The following is a 26,277-nucleotide window of genomic DNA, read 5'->3' as shown; positions in this document are numbered from 1 at the left end:
ACACTTGGGGGTAGCTTCTGGGGCCTTACATTTTTTCTCCAGGCGACCTTTTATTGCCAGTTCCGAGATAGGGTGGCGCATGGTCTGTAACCCCTCCTGCCACACATGATCCCGGATGGGTACTGAAAACGCCGACCTTCTCTTTCCCATGTGGTCAAAAAGAAAACAGTCCTTTTTCTCCTCTTCCTGGGCCAACCCGAATTCTGTACAAGCCTTGGCCATCATGGTGTGAAATGACCAGATGTCGTCCGGGGGAAGACGGCTGAGCCGGGCTTCTCGGGGTTTCTAATTCCGCTTCAGACTCCCAGGTTGGATCCCTGGAGGGGGAAAGTGAGACATCCGATAAGGTTCTACTGTCCGAATCCGAATCTATCAGCTCTCCTTCCTCGTGGCGTGGAGCTGAGAGGTCTCCACCCGCTGGCACTGCCGTGGGGGTAGACTGAGGTGGCCGACGAGACGGGCCCGGTTCGTCGATGGCCGACCTGGCCCGAGTTGCTTGAGGTAGTCTCCCGTCCAGTGTCTTCAGCAACGTTTGCAACGTGGATAAAACCTCCAGCGACAAGAGTGACTGCGGATTGAGAAGAGGGGTAGACCCCGGAATGTTCCCGGAGAGAGGCTTGGTAATCCCTCGTAACGCGAGGTCTGCAGGGCCAGCTACTCTCACATCCTCCCGAGGACACCGACAAGGCTTCTTGCTGCAGTAGGGTCTCTGGCAAAACTGGGTCGAATACTTCTGGTCGCCAGGCCTCCAGGCCTCTTGCGGGATCTCCATCGACGAGGTTAAAGCTGGCCCTGTCGTCGTCATCACCGTCTGAGTCCCAAAAACAGTTGAGACCAATTGTGTCAGTGGCAGAGAAGTGGTCGACGACTGCCCTGCCGTCGAAGACAGTGGTGGTCGTGTAGGTGTCATGATGCCTACCTCCAAGGAGCCAGGTCCGACCCAGCAACCCCAGAGGCAGGCATCATTTCCCCAAGGGGAGTGCCAGCGGGCCCAAGCTGGGGCCCTTTGGACTCAGTCCTGGCGCCTTAGGCGCCAGGCTCATGTTGGACCTCTGTCCTGGCGCCTTAGGCGCCAGGCTCATAAAGCTAGACATGTGTTCAAGTGTTTTAATGTGCACTTACCTGATGCAGACCATGCTGCCACATCCAGGCCCTCTTGAGGCCTGAATAGGAACTACTTTACCTGTGGGACTACTTTCCACCCGGGTGTGGTCAGGGAAGGATACATACCTGATCGGAGGAAGGATACACACTTGGAACTTCTTCCAAAGCTATTTAAACCACACCCGATCAGCAACTCACGCTTCGCGTTGTTCTGCTCCTCGCAGCTGGACGCTCACCGTGTCAGCTCCTGCATCTGGACTTCAGCCACGCCTGTCAGCATCCTGGGTCACCTGCAAAGGGAGACAAGAGACCTACCAGCTAATCTGCACCACAGAGACATCACCGACGATCCTGAAAGGGAAGACATTTTTAAAAGCATTTTGTTACGATTGCTGCAGCGCTGCATTTCACTCATCTTTCCTGGGTTCCTCCATCTTCAGCAGCGATCATCCGGATACAAAGCCACTTCCCAGAGCCTAGAGAAAAAGACAAGAATAAGAGGTGAGAGAAGGAAGGGAATAGGAAAAGCTCAGTTTCCTTCTAAGACTTACCTGTTGGGTCATTCCCATTTCATTTCGGGTCTTGCTGCTTCCAAGCAGGACCCCGGCCCCTATGGGGAAAAAAGACAAAGACATTAGATGAGCGAATGCAAAAACATTACCTGAGCGCTCATCTAGGACTTACCAGATCTTTACTGGAACTGCACGTTTCACTTCGGGTCGGCGCCATATCTCCGGCATTCCGAACCCCGGCCCCTATAGGGAAAAGACATCAACATCAGCGCTTTGTTGCAAGAAGTCTCCAAAGGAATCTTCATTCATCACCTGAAAAAAGACAATGAACAATATTATTTAAAGCTTGAACTTTTGAACTTGCAACAGAACTTTTACAGCGCCTTACCAGTATAATCAAGCTTACCTGAACTCCCATCCAACCTCAATCCAGTGAAGTAACTGGGTTCAACGCACCCCTGCGTCAGAAGCATGATGGAGAGCTCGTCCTTTCAGACCCTAAGGTGAGACTTCACGGGGAATCGTGGAAGGGTATCGTGGAGGGTTGGAAGAGAGTGGGAGGCTTGAGCATAACTCAGTCAGTAGGTAATACTCCCTTTTCACGCACAGGGGAATATTCCTGCGAGCCGGAGAAGCCAGAGTAGAGGGCCCTTCCTGTCCATCTTCAGAGTCCTGCGCTTCACCATTGAAGAAGCATCAGCACTCGAAGCCAGACCTCCGTGGGAATCAGGTGAGCGTTACAGTAGGTCCTTGAGATGTTCCGCCTTTTCTGAACTCGACCTAAGCTTCTCTGCATCTCGACTCGAGGTCGATCTATGATGATCGCCTGAGGAGGATTTAGATTTTTCTTTTCTGTCTTTCTTCGTTGAAGAGGAGGATGACGAGGCTTTCTTCGACGAAGACTCCTTAGAATGACTTCTCGATGATTCCGGGTATGCCCCCGCTCCATCGTTTAACCATGCCACTAGTCTTCGACTTCGATCTTTAAGAGTCTTCTGGGAGAAGCCCTTGCATATGTTGCACTTGTCTGCCGAATGATGAGGTGTAGACAATATATGCAATCCATATGTCCGTCCCCCTCGTACACCTTCAACCCGCATGTAGCGCACGGGCGGAACAGCGCTTTTCCTGACATCAGGGGAAAACTCCAGCAGCACAACCTAGACAAAATAGTAGACTACACAAGGTGCTCCCACTACTTTGGAGACGGTTGAAATCTGAAGGGAGCCGCGGGGGCGGGGCTTTTATACCGCTACGTCCTAGTGGGGCATGCGTGGGTGGCCCCAAAAACGACGTAGATAGGGCACAAAAGTGTCGGAAGTTTTCCTATGGGAAACGGCTTTATAAGCGTACCGAGGGTTCCCAGTCTGTCGACGGGGAATATTCTAAGCATGTGAATCCATGAGAGATCCAATGCTGGAGAACTGTTGTTCTCCAGCATGGGTCTGGCATAGATTCACATGCTCATGAATATTCCCTGTCCTCAGGCTGGGAATCCTCGGTAAAGAAAAAATCAGTATCAGTTTCGTTTCTGATCTGTCTTTCTTAGTAGTGACCAATCACTGGTCTCTGGGTCATACTGCCCCCAGCCAATGACTGCCCTCTCCCTAAACCCCTCCCCTGACAGCCATCCTCAGATTTGGTAGCATGTAAAGTGGCAGTAAGACCAGGTGAAGAGCCGCAGAGGGGAAGGAGTGAGGGTTCGCATGTGAATCCATGCCAGACCCATGCTGGAGAACAACAGTTACAGGTAAGTAACTTGTTCCTTCTCCAGCATGGGGTCTGGCATGGATTCACATGCTGATGAATATAAGAATACATAGCAGTACACACATGCAAAACCACGGGAGGTGGCAAGGCTCAACATTAAGCATTACATCCACTCAACATTAAGCATCTCTTACCTCCACACTAGGCCCACCTTCAGGCGAACAGGCTGCGCAGCACTGCTTGGCCGACACTGGACTCCTCCCTGATATCCCGGTCGACGCAGTATAATCTCGTGAAGGTGTGTGTCGATCTCCACATAGCAGCCCTGCAGATGTCCAGCAGGGGCACACCAGATAGGAATGCCTTGGTAGCAGTGATCGCTCTTGTTGAATGGGCTCTCGGAGGGCCAGGCAACGGTCGGTTTGCCAACCGGTGACAGTGCATGATGCAGCCGGAGAGCCATCTGGAAATGGAAGCCTTGGAGAGGGCCTTCCCTTGGTTCACATGTCCAAAGTTCACAAACAGCTGTAATGTCTTCCGAAAACTCTTTGTGTGGTCCACGTAGAACTTCAGCGCTCTAGCTACATCCAGCGAGTGCAAAGTCCTGTCGGCCGACGACGAAGGCGACGGGAAGAAGACTGGTAACACCAAGGGCTTGTTCAGGTAGAAGTCCGACGGCACCTTGGGCATGAAGGAGGGGTGCATCCTCAGCACCCCCCTCGTCTTGTGGAAAGTCAAGTACGGAGGCTTGATGAGAGGGCCTGGATCTCTCCTACTCGTCGTGCAGTGGTGATGGCCACAAGAAACGCTGTCTTCCACGATAAGTACTTCAACTGGGCCGAATGCAGAGGCTCGAATGGCTGCCCCATGAGCCTGCTCAGCACAATGTTGGGCTCCCACGCCGGGGCCGGAGCCTTCACCGGCGGGAATGAACGGAACAGTCCTTTCATAAACTCCTTCACCAGGCGATGGGACCATAGAGTTAATCGCCCAGGAGTTCTGGTGTAGTGGGAAATAGCCGCTAGATGTATCTTGATGGAGGCATGCGCTAGCCCCGCCTTGGCCAGCGATAGCAGGTAGGGCAGCACTCTCAGGGCCGTAATCCGTAGGGGGTTAATCTTCTGTGCACGGCACCAGACACAGAGCCTCTTCCATTTGTGTCCGTAGCACTTGAGTTGAGGACGCCCTGGCCTTTGCAAGCACCTCCTTGCAGTCTGCCGGGATATCGTACCCTCCAAACTCTAGTGCTGCAGGAGCCAGGCCTGCAAGTTCTTCGACCCCAGGTCGTGATGGAGGATGGCGCCTCCTTCTCTGGAGTGAAGATCCTCGTCCGTCAACAGTTTGACTGGGGGGACGCTGACAAGTCCAGAAGGTCCGGGAACCAGATCTGCCTCGGCCACGCAGGTGCAACGAGGATCATCCTGCACCGGGACCTCTTGAGTTGATGAGTCGCAGCAGCAACGGCAACAGGGGCAACGCATACAGGAACAGGCCGTCCCAGGGGAACGAGAAAGCATCGGCCATGGTCCTCAGCTGGGGAAACCTGCTGGCGAACCTCTGGCACTTGGAGTTTGTCGCCATCGCGAACAGGTCGATCTGGGGTTTGCCCCATCGTTGGAAGAGTCGATCCGCTTGATCCTGAAGCAGCTCCCACTCGTGGCACGAGCGCAGCTCCCTGCCGAGTGAGTCGGCCATGGTGTTCTTTATTCCTGCCAGATGGAAGGGTACCAGAAACATCCCGTGGGCGACAGCCCAGTGCCACAGATCCTAGGCCTCCTTGGATAGGGCTTGGGATCTGGTGCCTCCCTGCTTTCGGATGTAGACCATTGTGGTTGTGTTGTCGGTCAAGACCCTCACCACCTTGCCCTTGAGAGACAGAAGGAACGACCTGAGGGACCAGAACACGGCTCGGAGGTCAAGGATGTTGATGTGGAGTGACCTCTCCTCCGGGAGCCAAAGGCCTCTTGCGTGGAGATCTCCGGTGTGCGCTCCCCATCCCTCCAGAGGGGCGTCCGTCGTCACCGTCTCCTGATGTGCCAGGGTCTGAAAGTCTGTGGCCGCCGCGAGATGCACGCAGGTGCCCCACCACCGAATAGCTTGGTGGAAGGCCTCGTTGAGCGGGATTCTGTCTTCGAAGCTACCCGCTGCTTGTATCCAACGGGTATCGAGGAACTCTTGTAGAATACGCATCCGCAGCCTGCACAGGCGCACCAGGTAGATGCATGAGGACATCATGCCGAGCAGGGACTTGATGGACCTCACCCTGGCCACCTCCATGGCCAGCAGGCGCTGCACCTTGCCCAAGATGGCCTTCATCCTCTCCTCCGACGGAGAAGCCAATCACGCCACTATGTTGAGCTTGGCTCTCAGAAACAGAGCGACCTGCGACGGAACCAGGCGGGATTTCGAGTAGTTGATGGAGAATCCCAGATCCATGAGCAGCTGGACGGTCTTCACTGTGTGCTCGACAGCGAGTTCTCTTGTCCTTGCACTGATGAGCCAATCGTCCAGGTAGGGGTAAACGTGGATCCCCCGCCGCCACTGGTGCTAGGCACTTGGTGAATACCCTGGGCGCCGACTTCAAACCAAATGGAAGGGCCTTGAACTGGTAGTGCTGTCCCTGGACCAGGAACCTGAGAAACTTTCGGTGTCCTTTTAGAATGGGGATGTGAAAGTAAGCATCCTCCAAATCCAACAACGACAGGAAGTCGCACTCCTCCAGCTGTCCCAGCAAGTGCTGGAGGGTGACCATCCGGAACTTTTGGGCCTCGATGTACTTGTTTAGCCAACGCAGGTCCAGGATGGGTCGCTATCCTCCCGTCTTCTTTCTGACGAGGAAGTATCGTGAGTACACTCCGGAGCCTCTTTTGGACGAGCTTGATGGCTCCTTTCTTCAGCATCGCCCTTACTTCCAACAGCAGTTGAGGGACGTTCTCCGTCCTGGCCACGGGAGGAATGCGGGGGCACTTCTTTAGAAATTCGAGAGTGTGCCCTTGGGCCAGAGCATCCAGCACCCAACGGTCAGTGGAGATGGACTCCCACACGCTGACAAACTTTGCCAGCCAGCCTCCCACCGGGGTGCTCAGGTGGGGGCCCGACGCTACGGACGGTTCAGTCCTGCTTGGCAGCGGACTTGCCGCCTTGACCTCCTTGGCGACGATGAGGAGATCCTCCCGACTTGCCTCGTCTTCTATAGGCCTCTTGAAACGAGGAACGAGCCGCCTGGCGGTATGTCGAGGAGCCACCGCCGAATCCTTTGGAGGCACCTTGATTGCCTCCAGAGTTCCGAAAGGGCGGCCGTCGTTGCTGCAAAACTCCCAAGGCCCGAGCCGTCTCTGTCGGTCTTAATGGCCTGCAGAGATTCGTCCACTGTCTTTCCAAACAGGTTGTTCCCGTCGAAGGGCATGTCCGAAACTTTGTTTTGTACGTCCTGACGGAAATCAGTCGCTTTGAGCCACGCCCATCGGCGAAGGCAAACACCGTTGCCCAACTGGCGGAAACCGGTGTCAGCAATGTCTGTGGCCACTGTTATGGCGGTCCGACGCCACCTCACCTTCCTGCAAGATCTCCAGGGCCTCAGCCCTCTTGTCGTCCGGGAAGAAGTCCAGCAGGGGAGCGATCTTAAATCACAACTCCCTGTCGTAGCGGGTCACAATCGTTAGGGCGTTGGCCGCCTTAATTGTCGTCGCCGCCGAGATGACTCGTCGTCCCATGGCGTCCAGTTTCTTCCCCTCACCATCCGGTGGGGAGGTCGAATTTGAAGCCGTCGTCCCGCCGCTTTCTTCTTGGCCGCCGCCGAGACGACCGAATCCGCGGTCGGCTGCTCCCTAAGGCACAAAGGGGACCTGGTACTTCTTCTCGTACTGGTCCCTCTTGGCAGGCGTCGTGGACAGGTTCTTCAGGAGAGACAGCCCTTCGTCCCAGATGCCGTCAAGTAACAGGACCGTCTTCCTCATGGCCTCACGCTGTTGATAGAGGAAGCCTTCCTTCTGTTCTTCGGGGCAGAGCTGGAAATGCTTGGATGCCCTGGCAATCATGGCGTGTAAGGAGCCAATTTCGTCGGGAGGGGAGGCACGAGGGGGTGGTGATGGCAGGCCCATCCCGTCACCACCTTCGTCATCCGTCCCCGTCGTGGCCGTATCCGTTCCCGTTTCCTCCCTAGGATCAGGGGAAGGCGATGAAGGCTGAGAGGGCCGCAAAGGCTGGAAGGGCAGGGGTGGATGAACTCTCCTCTGCTTACCTGGAGGGCTTCCTGTTAGGGAGAATTCTCTGTTAAGGATAATTTCCCAAACCTAGTGAGTCCCCCAGCAGCTTTGCTGGATTGTTGGGGTTTATTTTTTCTCCTGCTAAGAGTGAGACTCTTTCTCCCACTCTTAGGCATGATTTGAGAATGTCCTTTGACATTGTAATGTGTTTTATGGGCTATCGGGTCTTTTACTCCATAGGGCTTCATGTGTTTTTCATGTGTGTTACACAGCACCCTCAGTGCAGTAAGACAGGGGTGTCATAGTGACCCCCAAACATAGACTCCATACCCTGGGACTGACTACTGTCTCCCAGGGCATGTAAAGTCACCATTGGCTTTACTAGTCCCAAACTATGAACAGAACCAGTACAAACCATCATATTGTGGAAGTACTGGTAGGGGTAATTCGATTGCCCCTGGGTCTGTTTTTCAAGGGGGCACTGTCTAGTCCAACCCAAGTCCAGCCCTTTGTTCCACTTTTGGCGGGCTTCTGCATCGAAGCCTCCAAAAGTGGTGCCACTATGTCTGGGTCTACAGGATGTGTGGGAGAGGGGGGAATAGGCACCCTGGACTGAGTTGCCTTGGCAACTCAAGTCGCACTCTTGTGTTATTGGCCCAGTGGTGAGCCACCTGGCTCACCACTTAGCATGTTTGATTGACAGCTAGGCTGATGAATGGGGGTTTTCTGCATAAAAGCAGGGCTTTGGGGACTGGAACTTGAGAAGTCGCCACAGGACCTAAAGAATCCGAAGAGGGGAGAAGCTGAGCCATCTACAATGACGACACCACCGGTGGAGCCCTGCTGTACGAAACTCACCACTTTCCCAACGACAGAGAAGATCTTCTTCCAGGAGAGTCTTCTTCCCTTTGATCTGGTGGGACCAACCAGTTCGCCTTTTTCGCCTCCTGGACCGTCTCGTGGTCAAATCGCTCGTGCCAAGCCGGATAGCCACGCTTCACCACTACCGCAAATAAAAGGGTAGTCCCTTTTGACCGGGAAACCCTGCGGCTGGTTTCTTCCCTGGCAGTGCAACAACATCCAGCTTTCCTCCACGTCAAGATCTTCTCTTCCCCTGGACGAAGCCCCGACTTGCACCCGCTGCCAGGAACAACTGCCCCCGCTGAAGCTTCCTCAACATTTCAGGTACTGTGTTCCGCCTGGTCTCCCTTGCAACAGACTGTCCAAGGTGCCCCGTAAATCCTTGACTCTCTATCCTGGGCTGACCTCGGACCCGTTAACATTACCTTTCTAACTTTATCCAACCTCTTTTTGACTTTCCTGCAAAGACTTTGAGTGCATTTCCACTGTGTGATCTTGGGCACATTCCGCCTTGCTCTGTCCAAGAGTGGGCCTGGCCTATGAACTTTTTGCTCTACAGTAGACCCTGCCTTTCTTGACTTGCTGTGGTTTCTTAAAAGTGTGTACTGTGTGATTTTCCTATTCTGCCTTCTCTCCCTTTTTAAACAAATTATTGGAGTGCCATCTATGGTTACACGCTCACCTCTGTTTTGCTAAATAAGTGGTGTCTTAACCTAGACTTGTCAAATAATTAATTAGGGAGCTGTATATATTTCCAGTGACCGTGTTTGAACTTGCTTGACATATTAGTGCCAGTGTATTTTTACAAGTGTGTTTTTAAATAAGTAATTATATACTTTTATACCAAAGCTCTGGTCAGTGTTTGCTTGTGCTACTGTATTTGTAGCCCTATTGTGTATACTCTATATACTGCCTAACTCTTCTTGAGAAAAGTCCGACTGCTCAGCCACAGCTACCAGGTAAATCTGGGTGGTACAGACTGCTACCAATTGGGTTTACTGCCAACACCTGCAGTCTTAAACTTTTTGCAGTGGTCCCCAAGGGAACTGCACAGGTTTCTGCCTAACACTTCCTGGCTGCCCCGGTTCTGCTGGGTTGTCCGTCGGGGGTAAGGGTAACCTCGTCCTTATCGCCGTACATAAAGCTTGGATTGCCATCAAGATGGCCCCCCCCGAGTGGTCCCGAGTCTCGGGCACTGGCTGCGACGGTTGGGGGATGGAGCCCTCCTCCTCCACAGGCTCTTTGGTGCCACTGTTGCTCTCTTCGTCCGCCTCGTCGGGATTCCTCCCGTGGGAACAGACCTCCTCGAACCTCTTGCTGAGGACCTTCACAACGCCAACCAGCTCCTCTTCAGAGGCTGAATCCGTGTCCGTGATGCCACCGCCGCCCCACCCCTCTTTTCACCAGGGTTCTCACGGGGGTCTTATCGATGGGCTGAAAAGAGGTTTTTCTCTGCGGTGGCAGGGAAACTCTGGGCCCGAGGTCGCCTCCACTGGGGTAGCCTCAACAGGCTTCGCCAGGGACGCCACGACTCCCTCAATATAGGCCTTAGCCGGGTGAATCAAGGTCTTCACCACCTTGGGCGCGCTTGAGGCCTTCACCTTGGGGGGAGGATCACCGCCTCGCTCCCCCTCGGCTGATTCCTTCGAGATCGACCGGGACTTCTCCAGAAGCTTACCCGGGTTCTCAGATTTTCTCTTCCCCGGGCCAGAGTGTTGGCTCGTGGTTGATGGCGTCAGTGAAAGTGAGCCCTGCCTGGCAGCCGAGGAGCCCGACCCTTCGGCGCTCCCGGTACCCGCAGACTCGCAGTGCTTTGCCTTCTGTTGGGCCCCCGTCTCCGGGGTACCCTCACAGGATTTAGAAGACCGCTCTGACTTCTTCTCACCTGCTGGGCCCTTCTCCAGCCAGCTGGCGAGACGGATCCGACGATCCCTCATAGTACATTCCAACAAGTTCTTGCAAAACGCACAGTCCTTCTCCACGTGCGTTTTGTCTTCGTGAAGGCAGTAGAGACATCTCGAATGCTCATCCTCCTTGAAAACATTCTGTAATCCGCATCCAGGGCAGTTCCTGAACAGCTTGGATCCGGGCGTCGCGCTTCCCTTGTCCTGGGCCATGTCCACGAGGTAGGCCTCAGATCTTCTAGAATCCTCTAAGAAGCGTAACTCGACGGAACTTCGCCGTTGAGGGGCATAGAAAATTCCGAAACGGGTCCCCGTTGATCGGAAGGAGCGACGGTGGAGCTTGAGGATCGATTGACCGAAAAAATGAGATAAAATTCTTTGAAAAAACGCAAAACGCAGTAAAAGCTCGAGAGCTATAGCACGAGGACTCCCAACACTTGAACGTGCAGTAAAAATCTGAGGATGCCAGGGGAGGGGGTTAGGGAGAGGGCAGTCATTGGCTGGGGGCAGTATGACCCAGAGACCAGTGATTGGTTACTAAGAAAGACAGATCAGAAACAAAACTGATACTGATTTTTTCCTTTACCGAGGATTCCCAGCCTGACGATGGGGAATATTCATGAGCATGTGAATCCATGCCAGACCCTATGCTGGAGAATCATTCTGGATCTGATAAAGCTGGCCTATATTTGGGGTACCAGTTTCTTATTTACTGCTGCAATCGAATCAGGAGTATTCCAATTTACAATTACCCTTTTTTGCAGTGCTTTATGGAATGGGAGCACAGGATCTTTTAAGGGACCCTCACTCAGGATGTGAGTCATGTCATCCTGGTCAAAATCCGAGGAAGCTACTTTCCAACCAATAAAATCAATGACCCGTCCCATAAAATTCCAAAATCCACTTCAGGTGAAGTGCCTAAGCCCCAGGCATTTTGGAGACAGTCAAAGGTCTGTTATTTTAGATTGTGAGTCCACTAGTTCTTCAGAAACCTCTCTGGCTCCAAATCTAACTCCAGCTGGAGTGGCATCCTCTTCAGAGGAATGTTCTTCATATATAGATGACATGGTTCTAAAAAATGCCTGTCTAGGTTGAGGGTGGAAAGTCTTTTCAGGCAAAGAAGGTGGAATTTGCCTAGGCATGGGCATCGACGTCCGCTTGGGTCTTGGTATCAAAGAAGGCCTTGATAAAGGCGTTGAAGGCGTCGATAGGGAAGACGCTGGCTTCGATGGTGTCGACGGAGGCTTCGATGGTGTCGACGGAGGCTTCGATGGTGTCGACGGAGGCTTCGATGGTGGAGGCTTCGATACAGCTAAATGTGTCGACGTCATCTGTCTCGACGCTATGGTCGTTGACGGTTGCGAGTCGAGTTTTGGCTTCGACTTCGATGCAGATTCCGCTAGCCCCGATTTATGCACGGGAGGATTTGATTTAGTGCGAGGCGTCAGGGAGCTTTCTCTTGAAGACACTCTTGACTCTTTTTCAACCCTTGCGTGTTTAGATCTTAATTTTCCTCTGTCACTTTTAGAGCGAGTAGAGGCATGATCACCACGAGGCAGCTTCGAGGGGGTCTGGGCCGCTTTCTCGAATATTTTAAGCATCGAAGCCCTGAAGGCCTCCCATTTTTCTACAGAATCGTGCTTTGAAGGGTAAGTTACTCTCCTCTCAGAAGAGGACGAGGAGGAAGAAGACCTATGACGTCGGTTTTTTGATTTTTTAGTCGAAGATGAGGAAGATTTCCTCAAGCGACTCTCCGATCTCGACCTCCTCGACTCGTGACGACAGTTTCTACCGGATTCATCTGAATCCTTTTGTCTTTTTGAAGACTTCCATTTCTCCTCCCCCACCGCCAGCTTACCTCTGCGTTCCCGAAGAGCCCTATTTGACATGGCCTAACAGGACCCGCACTCAACCCGATGGTCTGGGCTGAGGCACCAGAGGCAATTCCGATGGGGGCTGGTTATTGATATCTTCCTGCCACACTTCAGCCATTTTTTTAACCCGGTCTTGGGTGTGGAGGAATTGAAGACGAAGACATCAAAGAATTTCTTGATGCGCTATTCCTAACACGAAGCAGTTGCGTCGGAAAAACGGAACTGAGGTAACAGGCGCTGCTCGAGCCCTTTATACAGCGGATGACAGACAGCGGCCATCGGGGGACTTCGATTCCGCTGTCTCGACCACATCGCCCCCTGGTGAAAAGATTTTCTGAAGCAGCTGAAGCTGGGATACGAATATCATAAGATGAGGAATACGTGGGAGGACACAATCCATGCAAAAATTATTTTGAAGTCTAACACCAGTTGGACTTTAGGAAAAAAGTACCAAACAATGGTGGTAGGTGGTGGGATTAGTGTACAGTGGGTTACATTGACTATTAGTTATACTAGTGTCCAAGAAATCCATCCACAAGGCTAGCTCCACTAAAGAAAAGTAACTTATAAGAAATTGATAATTTTAATGAACAGGCCATTACATCCATTACAGTAGAACTGAAAGAACTGTGTTAACCAAGGTGCCTCAGTTGTAAGGGATGAAAACATGATTCCATTCCAAGTTTGTTAAATCATCAAAATCCTGGGAGTATGCTTGTAACCCCTACTCCCTACATTGATACGGAAGAGAATTCCGAGGATGAAGGTTTAGAGCTAAGTTCTAACCTGAATAATGGATCAGAAGGTGGAGAGTGTCCTCATGGGTCTGCAAACCCCCACCTCGACAGCCTTCCCCCCCCCTGTACATCAGTTACCTCCTACCATGACCCCGTTGGGCCACAATGCAATCCCAGATTATCTCTTGGGAAAATTAAAATTGAACTTGAATTCAGGAAACTGACTTTTCGAAAGAAGGCAGAGGGAAAGGGAAATGAAACATGAATACGAGATGAAGAAAATGTCCCCCTTCTCAGTCGGACTGTCCCAAGAAACCTCACCTTGCACAAGAGGGGGTGAGTATGTATGATCCAAAGCTTGATGTGTTGGATAGGTTGCGTCCATTTGAGTTTAATTGTAGTTTGCAAGATCTTAGTGGGAATTATTTAGTTCCATGGGTTATGTCTAGGCTTCCCCAGAATGGCTGTGATGCGGTCATGGAGTTGAATGCTGAAGACAGAAAAGACTATGATAGTCAAACAGGATATTATAGCCAGGTTTGCGAAGACTCCTTCTCAATATGTAAAAAGGTTCAGAGACCATAAGAAAGAGGATAGTACTCTTTGAACTACCTGGGTGTGTGAATGCCTGAAAAGCTTAGATGGATGGGTGAGCTCTTGAAGGAATGAGAAATATGTTTTTACTTGAAAGTATTTTTGATGCCTGCTACCCAGAGCTGGGAAAGCACCTTTCTGACTCAAAAGAAGTTGATCCCAAGAGAGTAGCACAAGCTGCTGACTTGTGGGTATCCAACAAAGCCACTTGCAAGGACTCAGTGTTAGGCAGAAACCTGTGCAGTTCCCCCTGGGACCACTGCAAAAGATTTAGGACTACAGGTGTTTCGCAGTAAACCCACTTGGTAGCAGTCTGTACCACACAGATTCACTTGGTAGCTGTGGCTGAGCAGTCAGACTTCCGTCAAGAAGAGTTAGGCAGTATACAGAGTATTCACAATAGGTCAAGAGAACACAATAGAACAAGTAAACACTGACCAGGGCTTGGTGTAAAAGAGATATAGTTATTTATTTAAAACCACATCTAGAAAACCACACAGGCACTAATAGTAAGCAATTCAAAAACACGGTCACTAAAAGATATACACTCCCTTAAAAGAATATTAGACAAGTCTTAAGTAAAGCCCCACTTATTTTCAGACAGCGGTGAGCGCTTAACATAGATGGCACTCTAATAATTTGTTTTAAAAGGGAGAGAAAAGCAGAGAATAAATTGAAACAGATCCCAACACTTTTTTGCGAACACAACAAGGGAGGAAGGCAAAGTAATACTAGGAATTCAGAGTCAGTAGGCCGGATCCGCTTAAGAGGATCCAAACGAAATGTTTAGTTTAGTTTATTACTTGTATTGCGCACCAAACCCGAAGGTAGTCGGGCGCATCGCAAAGGTTTACTCACAGCTTGGTTGTACATAAGAAGACATTACAGTTGTAGTGTTATTATATAAAGTCAAAAAACATTATTACAGTAAACACATTTTTACAAGGTGATTGCACAAAGAATATATATACAATATGAGCTTTATACAAGATTTTACAATGGGCATACCGAGAGAAGTCCGAAGTAAAGGAAGGTAAATGCTGGTAGAATTGACAAAGGCCAGATTCTCACTTAGCCGTCAGAATCTTTGAGCATTTTTATAAGGTTGTGGCGGAATTTTGTGTATGATGGTTCTAGTATGAGTGGAGTTGGGAGTGAATTCCATAGTTCGGTAGCCTTAACCTGGAAGCTGTTTCCTCCCACTCTGGCAAGTTTGAATCTAGGGGTCAAGAGGCAGTTAGTATTGGAATGTCTGGTTAATCTTGTCTCAGGTTCAGTAATGATTCTATCCACAAGATAGCGAGGGGCTACTTTGTTTACACATTTATGAGTAAGGGAGGCGACTAAGTTTTATTTTGTCCATTGTGGACAGCCAGTTATTAGCGCTTCTAGTGTCCGAAATATGATCTCTCCTGGCAATTCCAAGCGCAGCTCTAAGGGCGTTATTTTGCAGGAGTTGGATTCTCTTGGTGGTTTGCTTGCTCGCCCCAATGTACATAGCATTACAGTAATCAAGTCTTGATAATATGAGAGCTCTAGCAAGGGTGATCCAGCTGTTGTTGGAGAGGAAGGCTCTGCCGGCTCTGATTAATTTGCATGTGTAGGCTGTTGCCGAGGCCAGCGTATTTACCGGTTTGTTAAACGTTAAGGCAGAATCCAAGTAAAACCCTAGTGTTTTTACTTCCTTAGCAGTTGTGATAATGTTATTGTCGACGCTGAAGGCAGAATATTTTGGACTTAGCTTTTTGAGAGAAGATTGTGTACCCAGGATGATGATCTCTGTCTTGTCATCATTCAGGCATAGTCCATGGGAGCCCATCCATGCTTGGATGATGAGGTAAACCTTATTCACCAAGGTCAAATCGTTTTCATAATCACCAGTAATTGGTGGGAGGATCTGTGTATCATCTGCATAGTTAGTGTAGGCGATACCCAGATGATCCAAATCATCGAAAAGGGGCTTCGTGAAGATGTTATATAAGGTGGGCGAGACACAAGAACCCTGGGGAACACCGCACGTGATAGGGATAGGGTCAGCTGATGCAATGGGAGAGAATACTCTCATGGTACGGTCACTGAGAAAGGATTGTATCCAAGTGTTAAGCAGAAACCTGTGCAGTTCCCTTAGGGACCACTGCAAACGATTTAAGACTACAGGTGTTGGCAGTAAACCCACTTGGTAGCAGTCTGTACCACCCAGATTTACCTGGTAGCTGTGGCTGAGCAGTCAGACTTCCCTCAAGAAGAGTTAGGCAGTATGCAAAGTATACTCAATAGGCACTCAGATACAATAATACAAACAAACACTGACCAGAGCTTTGGTATCAAAGTATATAATTATTTATTTAAAAACACACAGTTGAAACACTCCAGCACTCTTATTGTAAAATATTCTAAACACAGTTACTATTATGATATATACACCCCTTTTTCCCTATTAGGAAATCACAGTAAAACACCACTTATTTTCATACAGAGGTGAGCGCTTAACTAGATTGCGCTCTAATAAGTTTGTGAAAAAGGGAGGGAAAAAGACAGAATAGGAAGAGGCACACCACTCTACGATTCCAGAACACTCTTAGCAAGGCAGGGAGCAAAAAGTCACTGGTGTGTCAAAGTCCAAAGGCTGGGCCCACTCTTAGAGAGAGCAGAGCACAAATGCGCCCAAGATCACACAGTTACACTAGGCTTAGAAAGTCTTGCAGAGGGTTCAGAAAAGCGTTGGGAGAGGCTTAGAAAAGTTTAGCCAAGGTGTCCCAGGCTAACCCAGGTTCGAAAGCCGGGGGCTAAATCTACCCCGTACAGTCGGTAGCAAGGGAAGCCAGGCGGGACACGGTACCATAAGTGGGAAGGATCCTCCAGCGGTGGCAGTTGTTCCTGGTAGTGGGTACAAGTTGCGTCGTCGTCCAGGGGAAGAGAAGATTTCGACTTGGAGGAAAGATGAAGGTCGTTGCACTACCAGGGCAGAAACCAGCCGCAGAGTTTTCCGGTTAAAGGTGGTACCTTTGTCTTGCGGTCGTGGTAAAACGTGGTATCCCGGTTGCTGGGGTGCTTGGCACGGGCAAGGCAGTCACAAGGATCTCGGGAAAGCGAAAAGACAGTGAAACTGGTTATCCCCACCAGTCAAAGGAAGAAGACTCACCGGCGGGAGATCTCCTCTGTCGTAGGGAAAAGTGGTGAGGCAGTCCAGCAGGGCTCCACCGGTGGTGGTGTCGTGGCAGGTCGGCTCAGCTTCTCCCTCGTCGGATTCTTAGGTCCTGTGGCGATTTCTGAAGTTCCAGTCCCCAAAGCCCTGCTTTTATGCAGCAAACCCCCATTCACTCAGCCTAGCTGTCACTCAAACATGCTAAGTGGTGAGCCGGCCGGCTCACCACTTGGGCCAATCAGGACGGAGTGCGACTTGAGTTGCCTAGGCAACTCAGTCCAGGGTGCCTAAATTCCCCTCCACCCCTCCTAAGTACCCCAGACACAGTGGCACCACTTTGGAGGGCTTCTGTGGAGAAGCCCGCCAAAAAGTGGAACAAAGGGCTCGACTTGGGTTGGAGTCACAGAAGAGAACACAAACGCCATTTTAGAATCAAGTTTTGGCAAAAAATACCAACCAGAGAATTAATATTAATTAAATAAACTGGCGGTATGTTCGAGGCTACCGTAAATAATTAAATAAAGATAGTAGCCTAAAACAATGGGAAATCCCATAAGAAAATATTTGCGGTTGAATATAAAAAGTAGTATCCATTGCCACCAGCCAAAACTCGATCAGGGGGGGATGGAGACGTGCCCCCTCGACTAACAGACCCTGGGGCAATTGAATTACCCCAGCCAGTACGTCCACAATATGATGGTTTGTACTGGTTCTGTTCAGAATTTAAGACTAGTAAAGTCAATGGTGACTTTACATGCCCTGGGAGACAGTAGTCAGTCCCAGGGTATGGAGCCTATACTGGGGGGTCACTATGACACCCCTGTGTCACTGCACTGAGGGTGCTGTGTAACATCACAAAAACACATGAAGCCCTATGAAGTAAAAGACCCCATATCCCATTGAACACTTCTAGATTCAAAGAAACACACTCAAATCATGTCCAAGAGTGAGGGTAAAAGAGTCTCACTCTTGGCAGGAGAAAAAAATAAACCCCAAAAATCCAGCAAAGCTGCTGGGGGACTCACTAGGTTAGGAAATTCAGCCTAAACAGAGAATTCTCCCTAACACCAAGCAATGGCTTCTGGGGAGAAGTGTGCTGCCGAGTCCAGGTGGCTGCACAGGACCTGGTGATCGACCAGGTCGAAGGCAGCCGATAAGTCCAGGAGCAAGAGGAGAGCTAGGTCACCCTTGTCCCTGAGGTCATCGATATGGGCCTTCAAGTCAATTAGTGCAGTTTCAGTCCCGTGTTGAGGCCGGAAGCCCGATTGTCTAGATCCTAGCAAATGATTAGATTCCAAATGTTTTTGAATTTGTAGATAAGCCATTTTTTATCTATGATTTTCAGAAGGAATGGTACCGTGGTAATAGGTCGGTAATTGGTGGGAATTAGAGGGTCTAAAGTTTGTTTCTTTAGTAGGGGGCGCACCGAGGATTCCTTAAGGTTAGTGGGGATGGAGTTAGTCCTGAATGATGCGTTAATCAATTTGGTGATAAAAGGTGACAGTTCTCTGGCTGCGTCCTTTATGAGTTGGGCAGGGCATTGATCACCATGACAATTAGAGGGTTTGAGTGAGAGTATTGTCTTTTCTGTTTCGAGAATAGTAACTTTTGAGAATTTGAATCGAGGTAATGTGTCAGAGATAGTGGGACTGGTTGAGGTAGTATTATTGGGCAAGTTGGGTGATAGTGAGGCTTTATTATTATTAATTTTTATTTGAAGGGTCGCGACTTTGCCTGTCAATGCTTGTTGGATATTCAAGCACCAAGGTTTATCCTTAATACAGTTGTCAGGTATAGGTATAGGTGCTTCAAGTTCTTTGAGGATAACAAAGAGTTCCTTAGTGCTAGAGTTAGCTTGGGCTATTCTTGTGTTGTAGGATTTGCGTTTGGCTAGGAGAATTTATTTTTTGTAGAGGGCAGAAATGGCACTCAGATTCGTTTTATTTTCTTCGGATGGATGAGATTTCCATAGAGACTGGCAAGATCTTTTTTTAGTGCAAAGGGTTTTTAAATAGAGAGTGTACCAAGAGTTGAGGTGAGCCTTGGGTTTACTTTTTCTGAGTTTAAGTGGCGCAATTGTATCTAGGGAAGTGGTCACAATATTGTTAAATTCTTTGATCAGGGCATCTGGTCCCAGGTTTTCTGAGAGGGCTTTCAGGGTGGGTAAGATGAGAGGGAGTAGTTTGTCACAAGTGAGTTTTTTTTTATTGCGAGTAGGGACTGGGGGAGCTGGTACAGCAGGCAGGGCAATAGTTTTACCAGTGTTGAGGGTGAAAGTTATAAGATGATGGTCTGACCATATCACAGGTGAGTTGGAAGAGTTAGTCGCATTACAGTTATAGTCCGCTATCCAATCCAGGGTTCTTCCTTTTGAATGTGAAGGGTCGAGTACTTTTTGGGTGAAACCTTGTTCTGTGAGGATCTTTGCCACAGTAGATGCATGTGCATCTTTTGGGTCGTTGTATCCTAAGTTAAAGCCTCCTAGTAGAATGACTTGAGGAGAATTTTTAAATTATTTGATATATTAGATGAATCATCTTCGAAAGTTCCAATAGAGTTTGGTGGCCTGTATATTAGATGGATTGTAAGAGTTTGGGTACTATTTAGGTTAGGTTTGGCTGATTACAGTTCTCACAGGAGTTAGTATCCAGGTGAGGTATAAGTCTGATTGGTAGGTTGTCTTTTGCAATCAGTGCAATGCCTCCTCCTCGTGCCTCAGTTCTGTCTGATCTTAGGATGGTGTAGCCTTTGGGGATAGCTAATGACAGTGCTGGGCCTGCAGCCAGGATTCAGTGACTGCTAGTAGGTCTAGTTGTTCTAGCTGTATAATCTTCGATATCTCAATGGCATGGGCGACCAGGGATCTAGCATTTATTAAGGCTCCTTTGAGAGTATGGCAGGGTGAGCCAGCTGGAGATGAGCTCTGTGTTGTTTGAGGTATGTTGCCTTTGGCTTTATGGGTCTCGGTGACAGGTAAAGGATGGGATCTATTGTTCCTAGGTGCTAATGTTCTGGCAGGTGGTTCATACAATTTAGACAGTCTTGCGCGGAGTCTACTATTTCTGTCAGAAGTCGTGCAAGGTTGTGATAACAGTAGTTCTTGCATGATTAATTTAGAAGGTCTTTCTGCGTTTATACTAGGTGGGTATGATGCTAGTATAATAGTGGGGGGATGATAGTTTACCAATATATTTACTAAGAAAGTGGTGGCTAGAGCAAGAATAAGGCAGGTCAATGGGCTCCTAGTGGTGTGTATTTTGGGAGTGCTAAAGGTAGGTTGGGCCAGGCGTAGGCACAATATATCAGAGGACACAGTCAGATGGTTGGGAGTGTTGGACTGGCGCTAGGGCTAGGTTAGGGCATTTAATACTGATTAATACTAGTAGTGTTAGTTGTGTCGCAGTATAATCTAAAGTTGGGTCAGCACGCCTAGTCTAAGATGCAGTGACATTAGGTAACACATTAGCGGTACAGTGCCCTGTGGCAACACCTAAGTTTGAATCAACACTTCTAGACCAAAGTACAAAGCGCTTGGGAGGCACTTAGCAATACAGTGCCCTATGGCAACATCTGGGTTTGAGTCAGCATTTCTAGATCAAATACAATGGGAGACACTAACTGGTAGTTGATAAGCTGGCAAAGACACTCTAAACATTGGGGATACTAGCATGAGCATAAAATGTCATGGCAGCTAAATTCGATTTTGGTGCAAGTTTACAAAAACACTCTAGGTAGGTTGTACTCAGTGCAGGCATCTGGTGCGGTTGTCACATTAATTAAGGCAGAAGGAGGGCTAATAGAACTGTGAGTAGGGTACTCTATGCTGGTGCAGGGTTATGGGCACAGTTATACTCTGTCTATAGTTAGCTAACAGATGGCTGCTATTCAATGCAGGAAACAGAGTCGTTCAGTAGTGTAACGGGCCAGTAAGTGAACCATAAGGCAGGCTAGGTGTAGAAGTCAAAGCCAGGTTTAAGCAGGCAGTGGTATGTGGGAGTCCCAGTGTAGTAACTAAGGCTAGCATGTGAGAACAGTTGAATGACACCAGGATGCGGAATACATGGTGGGTAACGTGGTACAGTCCAAACAATGCATGCAGGCTAGCTTAGTGGCGGGTGAAGTTAAGACAACATACATAATTATGCAATACCTTAGGGTATGAGGTCAGTGTTTTAAATGTGCTTTGTGTGGGCAATTCAGCTGGCAGAGTAACTGGCCGACGGCTGGGAAGGCGTGGACAGGCACGGACAGGATAGTAAGCCTTTGTGCAGGCCATGGTGCAGAAGCCGGCTAGGCCTTACGGCGTAGCCGGTTGTAACCGTGTGCCCAAAGTGACACGGTTGCAGTGCACAAAAGTCTTGTAACGGTTCAAAAAGGAGTAGGATCAAAGAGAGGGACAAGTTAGAGGGTCAAGGCGGCCAGCCCAGTCCAGAAGGTTAAGGGGTTATTATTACCTTGTAGCAATCTTTAGAAAGGGAGGCCTGGTGGACACCGTACCTTAAAGTGGTGAGAACACTCCAGCGGGGGCAGTTGTTCCTGGCAGCAGATGCAAGTCGGTGCTTCGTCCGGGGGAAGAGAGGATCTCGTCGGGGAGGAAGACAGGAGTCCGTTGCACTGCCAGGGAAGAAACCAGCCACGTAGTTTCTCAGGTACAAGGAGCGGTCCGTTGTTTCGCGGTTCAGTGGTGAATGGCTATCCGGCCGCCGGGGTGCTTGGCACAGGCAGTTCGACCACAAACTGGTCTGGGGTGCGAAGAAAGAAGGTAAACTGGTTGTGCCCACCAGTCAGGGGAAGAAGCCTCTCCAGCCGGGAGATCTTCTCTGTCGTCGGGAAGTGGTGAGTCGGTTCCACAGGGCTCCACCAGTGGTGTCGTCGTGGTAGGTCGGCTCAGCTTCTCCCTCGTCGGATTCTCAGGTCCTGTGGCGACTTCTGAAGTTCCAGTCCCCAAAGCCCTGCTTTTATGCAGCACACCCCCATTCACTCAGCCTAGCTGTTTATCAAACATGCTAAGTGGTGATCCGGCTGGCTCACCACTTGGGCCAATCACACAAGAGTGCGACTTTTGTTACCAAGGTAACTCAGTCCAGGGTGCCTAAACCCCCTCCCACACCCCCCTGTGGTACCCAGACAGAGTGGCACCACTTTTGGAGGCTTCTGTGGAGAAGCCCGCCAAAAAGTGGAACAAAGGGCTCGACTTGGGTTGGAGTCACAGAAGAGAACACAAACGGCATTTTAGAATTGAGTCTTGGCAAAAAATACCAACCGGCGAATTAATATTAATTAAATAAACCGGCGGTATGTTCGAGGCTATGAGAATTAAATAATTAAAGTTGGTAGCCTCGAACAATGGGAAAATCCCATTGGGAAATATTCGCGGTCGAATATAAAAAGTAGTTTCCACTGCCTCCAGCCAAAACTCGATCAGGGGGGACGGAGACGTGCCCCCTCGACTAACAGACCCCGGGGAAATCGAATTGCCCCGACCAGTACGTCCATAATATGATGGTTTGTACTGGTTTCTGTTAATAATTTGGGACTAGTAAAGCCAATGGTGACTTTACATGCCCTGGGAGACAGTAGTCAGTCCCAGGGTATGGAGTCTATGGTGGGGTGTCACTATGACACCCCTGTGTTACTGCACGGAGGGTGCTGTGTAACACACATAGTAAAAACACATGAGACCCTATGGAGTAAAGGACCCCATAGCCCATAAAACACATTAACAGTCAAAGGAACACCATAAATCATGTCCAAGAGTGGGAGAAAAAGAGTCTCACTCTAGGCAGGAGGAAAAAACAAACTCCAGAAATCCAGCAAAGCTGCTGGGGGACTCACTAGGTTAGGAAATTCAGCCTAAAGAGAGAATTCTCCCCAACACTCAGGGCCACTCAAAAAGGAAGACGGGAAAAGCACAAGAAAGAAGGTAAAGAAAATTCAAATCCTCCACCAACCAAAGAGCCACAAACACCATAAGGGTAAATTCCAAGGAAAACCATACATGTATAGTGAAACCTCTGAAGCCAAACCAGAGCGAAGTTATCAGAAACCCCCATTCCAAAAGAGCGTTGGTAAATGTGTGGTTTGAGGGTCTGTTGACCATGTGAAAGGGGATCCCAGATGCAAGGGTAAAACTTCAGGGGTCCAATCTGTCGCCTTAGCCTTCATCCCTGAGGGTGAAGCTCCAATGGACAGGTGGTCACTTTCACTTACTAGCTGTGGAACCCATTGGCGTTCAAGCTAGTGTTTCTTTAGAGTCCTTGGGTCTGTGAGAACACCGGAATATTGATGTTTATAATACAATATATGACAACACAAAAGAATATTACAAGGACAGTGCACTTGTAAATTTGTAAATGGACAGGAGACTCCTGCCATCAGAGTCACCGAGACCAGCATCACAGTGGTGGATGAAAGTTTTTTCAAACCGGAGGATGTAGCCAAGGCCCCCCAAAAGTTGCCACTAAGCTTGCTGGGGCCCTATCCATATGGTCCCCATATTGCCAGCCCTCAATTCAGCATAATGGGACTGTAGGAACACCCGTCAGAAGACTCTAGGAGTAGTCTCCAGTACACCAAGGCCTCCTAGTAAAAAGAAACGGGAGCTGACAAGATTGGCCAGAGAGGCAACCTTGAGAGACTCGCAGTTCGAGATCCAGGAGCAATCCAGCACCTCAAATCAACAGGCAGGCCAACCTTCCACTTCTCACAAGTAGAAAGAGACCAAGGAGAGATCCAGAGACTCAGGATAGAAAGAGCCTCAAGCCCAAACCATTGACGGGGCATCCAGCTGAGGCTAAACTGGTGGTTGAAAATACTCCGAATGGACCAGCTACTGGTGAAACATAACTGGAGGAGATCCTTCCCTGCTTGGAAGATCTGGATCCTAGACTATTCTGAGCTGCAGACTGAGTGCAGAAGGTGGACCCTTTAGTGCAGATTTCAGCAAAGGACAAAGTGTCCCTCTCCATAAGGTCTGCAGCAGAAGATAGCTTCCCAGCTGGAAACAAGAGCCAGGGAAGCAAAGAGTCTACTGGGAGGATGGACTCTTCTACAGTGAGCCTACCGAGTCAACTTCAGGGCAATTCAGGAGACTGGTAGTTCCCCAAGAGACAAGACAAATGTTTCTACAACTAGCAAATGAGATCCCTCTGGCTGGTCACTTGAGTTCCAAGAAGACCTAAGAGAGACTCTCATTGTACTTTTACTGGCCCAAGATGGGTGCTGAAGTGGACAAACCTTGTAGAAGCTGCCACACTTGCCAGCTTTGTGGTAAAAGTGGTACCAAGAATGTGGCACATTTAGTGTCCCTCCCAGTTATGGGAGTTCCTTTTAAGTGTGGGGAGTGGCATTGTTGGTCACCTACACCCTCCAACCTCCTCAAGCAACCAATTTATATTGATTGTAGTAGACCATGCTACTAGGTCATAAGGTCATACCCATGAGGACAGTAACTGCTCAGGCAGTGGCTAAGGCCCTACTTGGTAGTTTTACCAGGGTTGGGTTTCCTAAGGAAGTAGTCTCTGGCAGGGGATTAAATTTCATGTCCAACTACATGCAGGTCATGTGGAAAAACTGCAGAGTTACTTACAAGTTCTCAACTACCTACCACCCTCAAACAAATGGGTTGTGTAGAGGTTTATCCATACAATGAAGAGCATGATATGTGCCTTAGAAGGACCCTTATACTGTCCATGCCTTCTCTTTGTTTATAGAGAGGAGCCTCATGCTGGAGTTGGTTCCAGCCCCTTTGAGCCGATTTCTGGTCATCCTGTCAGAGGCCCTTTGGCTCTGATCAATGAAGGATTGGAGAGTGCTCCACCCTTAAAGCTAATCTGTGTAACTGGCTATGTACTAGGCCTCAGGAAGAGGATGGTGCAGTTTATGACTGACGATTCCGAAAACTTGAAGACTGTTCAAGCCATGGTCAAGCACTGGCGTGACCAGAATGCTAACATTGTGGAGTTTACTCCAGACAAATGTCCAGGTACTTAAAAGCTGTAGGCAAACTTGAGGAGGTCAATAATTAAGTGGACTTGGGCAACCCAAGGAGGCACGCAGGGTCTTTCACAATAACCATCTAAAGGCTTATGTCTCCAGACCAGAACTAGGAGCTTTGCTTTTAGCCTTTAACCACAAGGAGGAGAGTGAACCTCTCCCCATTCCCAGGATAGAAGGAGTAAAACTCTTCTGATCTGACAATGCAGCAGCAGGAGGAGTGCAAATCTCTGTTGACTCAGTTTGCCGCTTTGTTTTCTCCAACACCAGGCTTGACTCCTTTGGGCCAGCATGATATACTCACTGGTGACAGTCTCCCTGTGAAAAGCAGGGGCTACAGAATGTCTAATCATGTAAGGAATCATATAAAGGAAGAGGTCAACAAGATACTTGTTTTTGGGGTTATTGAACCGTCTAATGTCCACTGTCAAGTCCTGTGGTACTAGTGCCAAAGGAGGTACCAAAGAGTTGAGGTTCTGCATGGACTATACGGTTCTAAATGCAGTCACCAAGACTGATGCCCATCCTTTACGTAGGACCGATGAGCTGGTGGAAACACTTGAAGCTGCCAAGTTCCTCAGCACATTTGACCTAACCTCAGGCTATTAGCAAATAGCTCTGACAGATCATGCAGCTCTGACAGACCATGCCAAAGAGAAAACTACATTTTCTACTACTGAAGGCTTGTACCAGTTTAAGGTCATGCCTTTTGTACTAATTAATGCACAAGCCACTTCCAAAGGATGGTAAACAATGTTCTGAATGGGTTAGAGGACTTCTGTATAGCATACTTGGATGACATTACAGTGTTCAGCCCTAATTGGGAAGAACATCTTCATCACCTTGGTCAAGTGTTCCAGGCTATTGAACATGCCCATCAGACCATAAAGGCAAGAAAGTGTCAAACTGGTCAGAGTAAGGTGGTCTACCTTGGACATGCGGTAGGAGTGTGTGAGATTAGGCCTTTGCCTACTAAAGCACGAACTGTACAGAACTGGGCTACCCCTACTACTCAGACCCAAGTGAGAGCCTTCTTAGTTTGCACAGGGTATGACTGTAACTTTAGAGAGAACTATGTGTCCATAGCTTCTCCGCTAAATGTCATCTCTTCACCCAAGTACCCTAAGAATGTGAGATGAAAGGAAGAGTATGCCAAGGCATTTAAAGGGCTAAAAGATGCCCTCTGCAAAGCTCCAGTACTGAGAACTCCAGATTATAGCCAAACCCTTATTGTGCAGGCAGATGGATCTAACACAAGAATAGAGGCAGTCTTGAGTCAACTGGATGAGCAAGGCAGGGAACATCCTATTTGCTTCATCAGTAGGAAACAAAGACAGAAAGAAGGTATGTAGCCATAGAACGAGAATGTTTTGCCCATTGTGTGGTCGAAGTTTAAGCCATACTAGTATGGTTCTACTTTCCTTATTCAGAAAGACCAACAACCCTTGAGGGTTAATGCAAATGAAGGGGGAAAATCCTAAACTGCTCAGATGGTCTATCAGCCTTCAAGGGTTTGATTTTACCATTAAGCATAGGTCAGGAATCAAACAAAAGAATGTGGATGGTCTCGCCAGGAAGCATGAAAGACTGAACCAAGAGATTCATCCAGGAGTGGATTAAATCCTGCTGTCCCTTA

The 26,277-nt window shown here is 49.1% G+C and overlaps 1 protein-coding gene across 5 annotated transcripts in view; it reads right to left on the bottom strand.

The window, feature by feature from the left end:
* The window catches only part of GON4L (gon-4 like), a 2,357,623-nt gene that overhangs the window by 1,515,083 nt on the left and 816,263 nt on the right, over positions 1-26,277 (bottom strand). The window lies entirely within an intron of this gene.

This window comes from Ambystoma mexicanum, chromosome 1p, assembly GCF_040938575.1.
Source record: "Ambystoma mexicanum isolate Mex_15411 chromosome 1p, UKY_AmexF1_1, whole genome shotgun sequence".
Classification (NCBI taxonomy): domain Eukaryota; kingdom Metazoa; phylum Chordata; class Amphibia; order Caudata; family Ambystomatidae; genus Ambystoma; species Ambystoma mexicanum.
The sequence above is the reverse complement of the archived record's forward strand: the minus strand, read 5'-3'. Positions and strand labels throughout refer to the sequence as shown.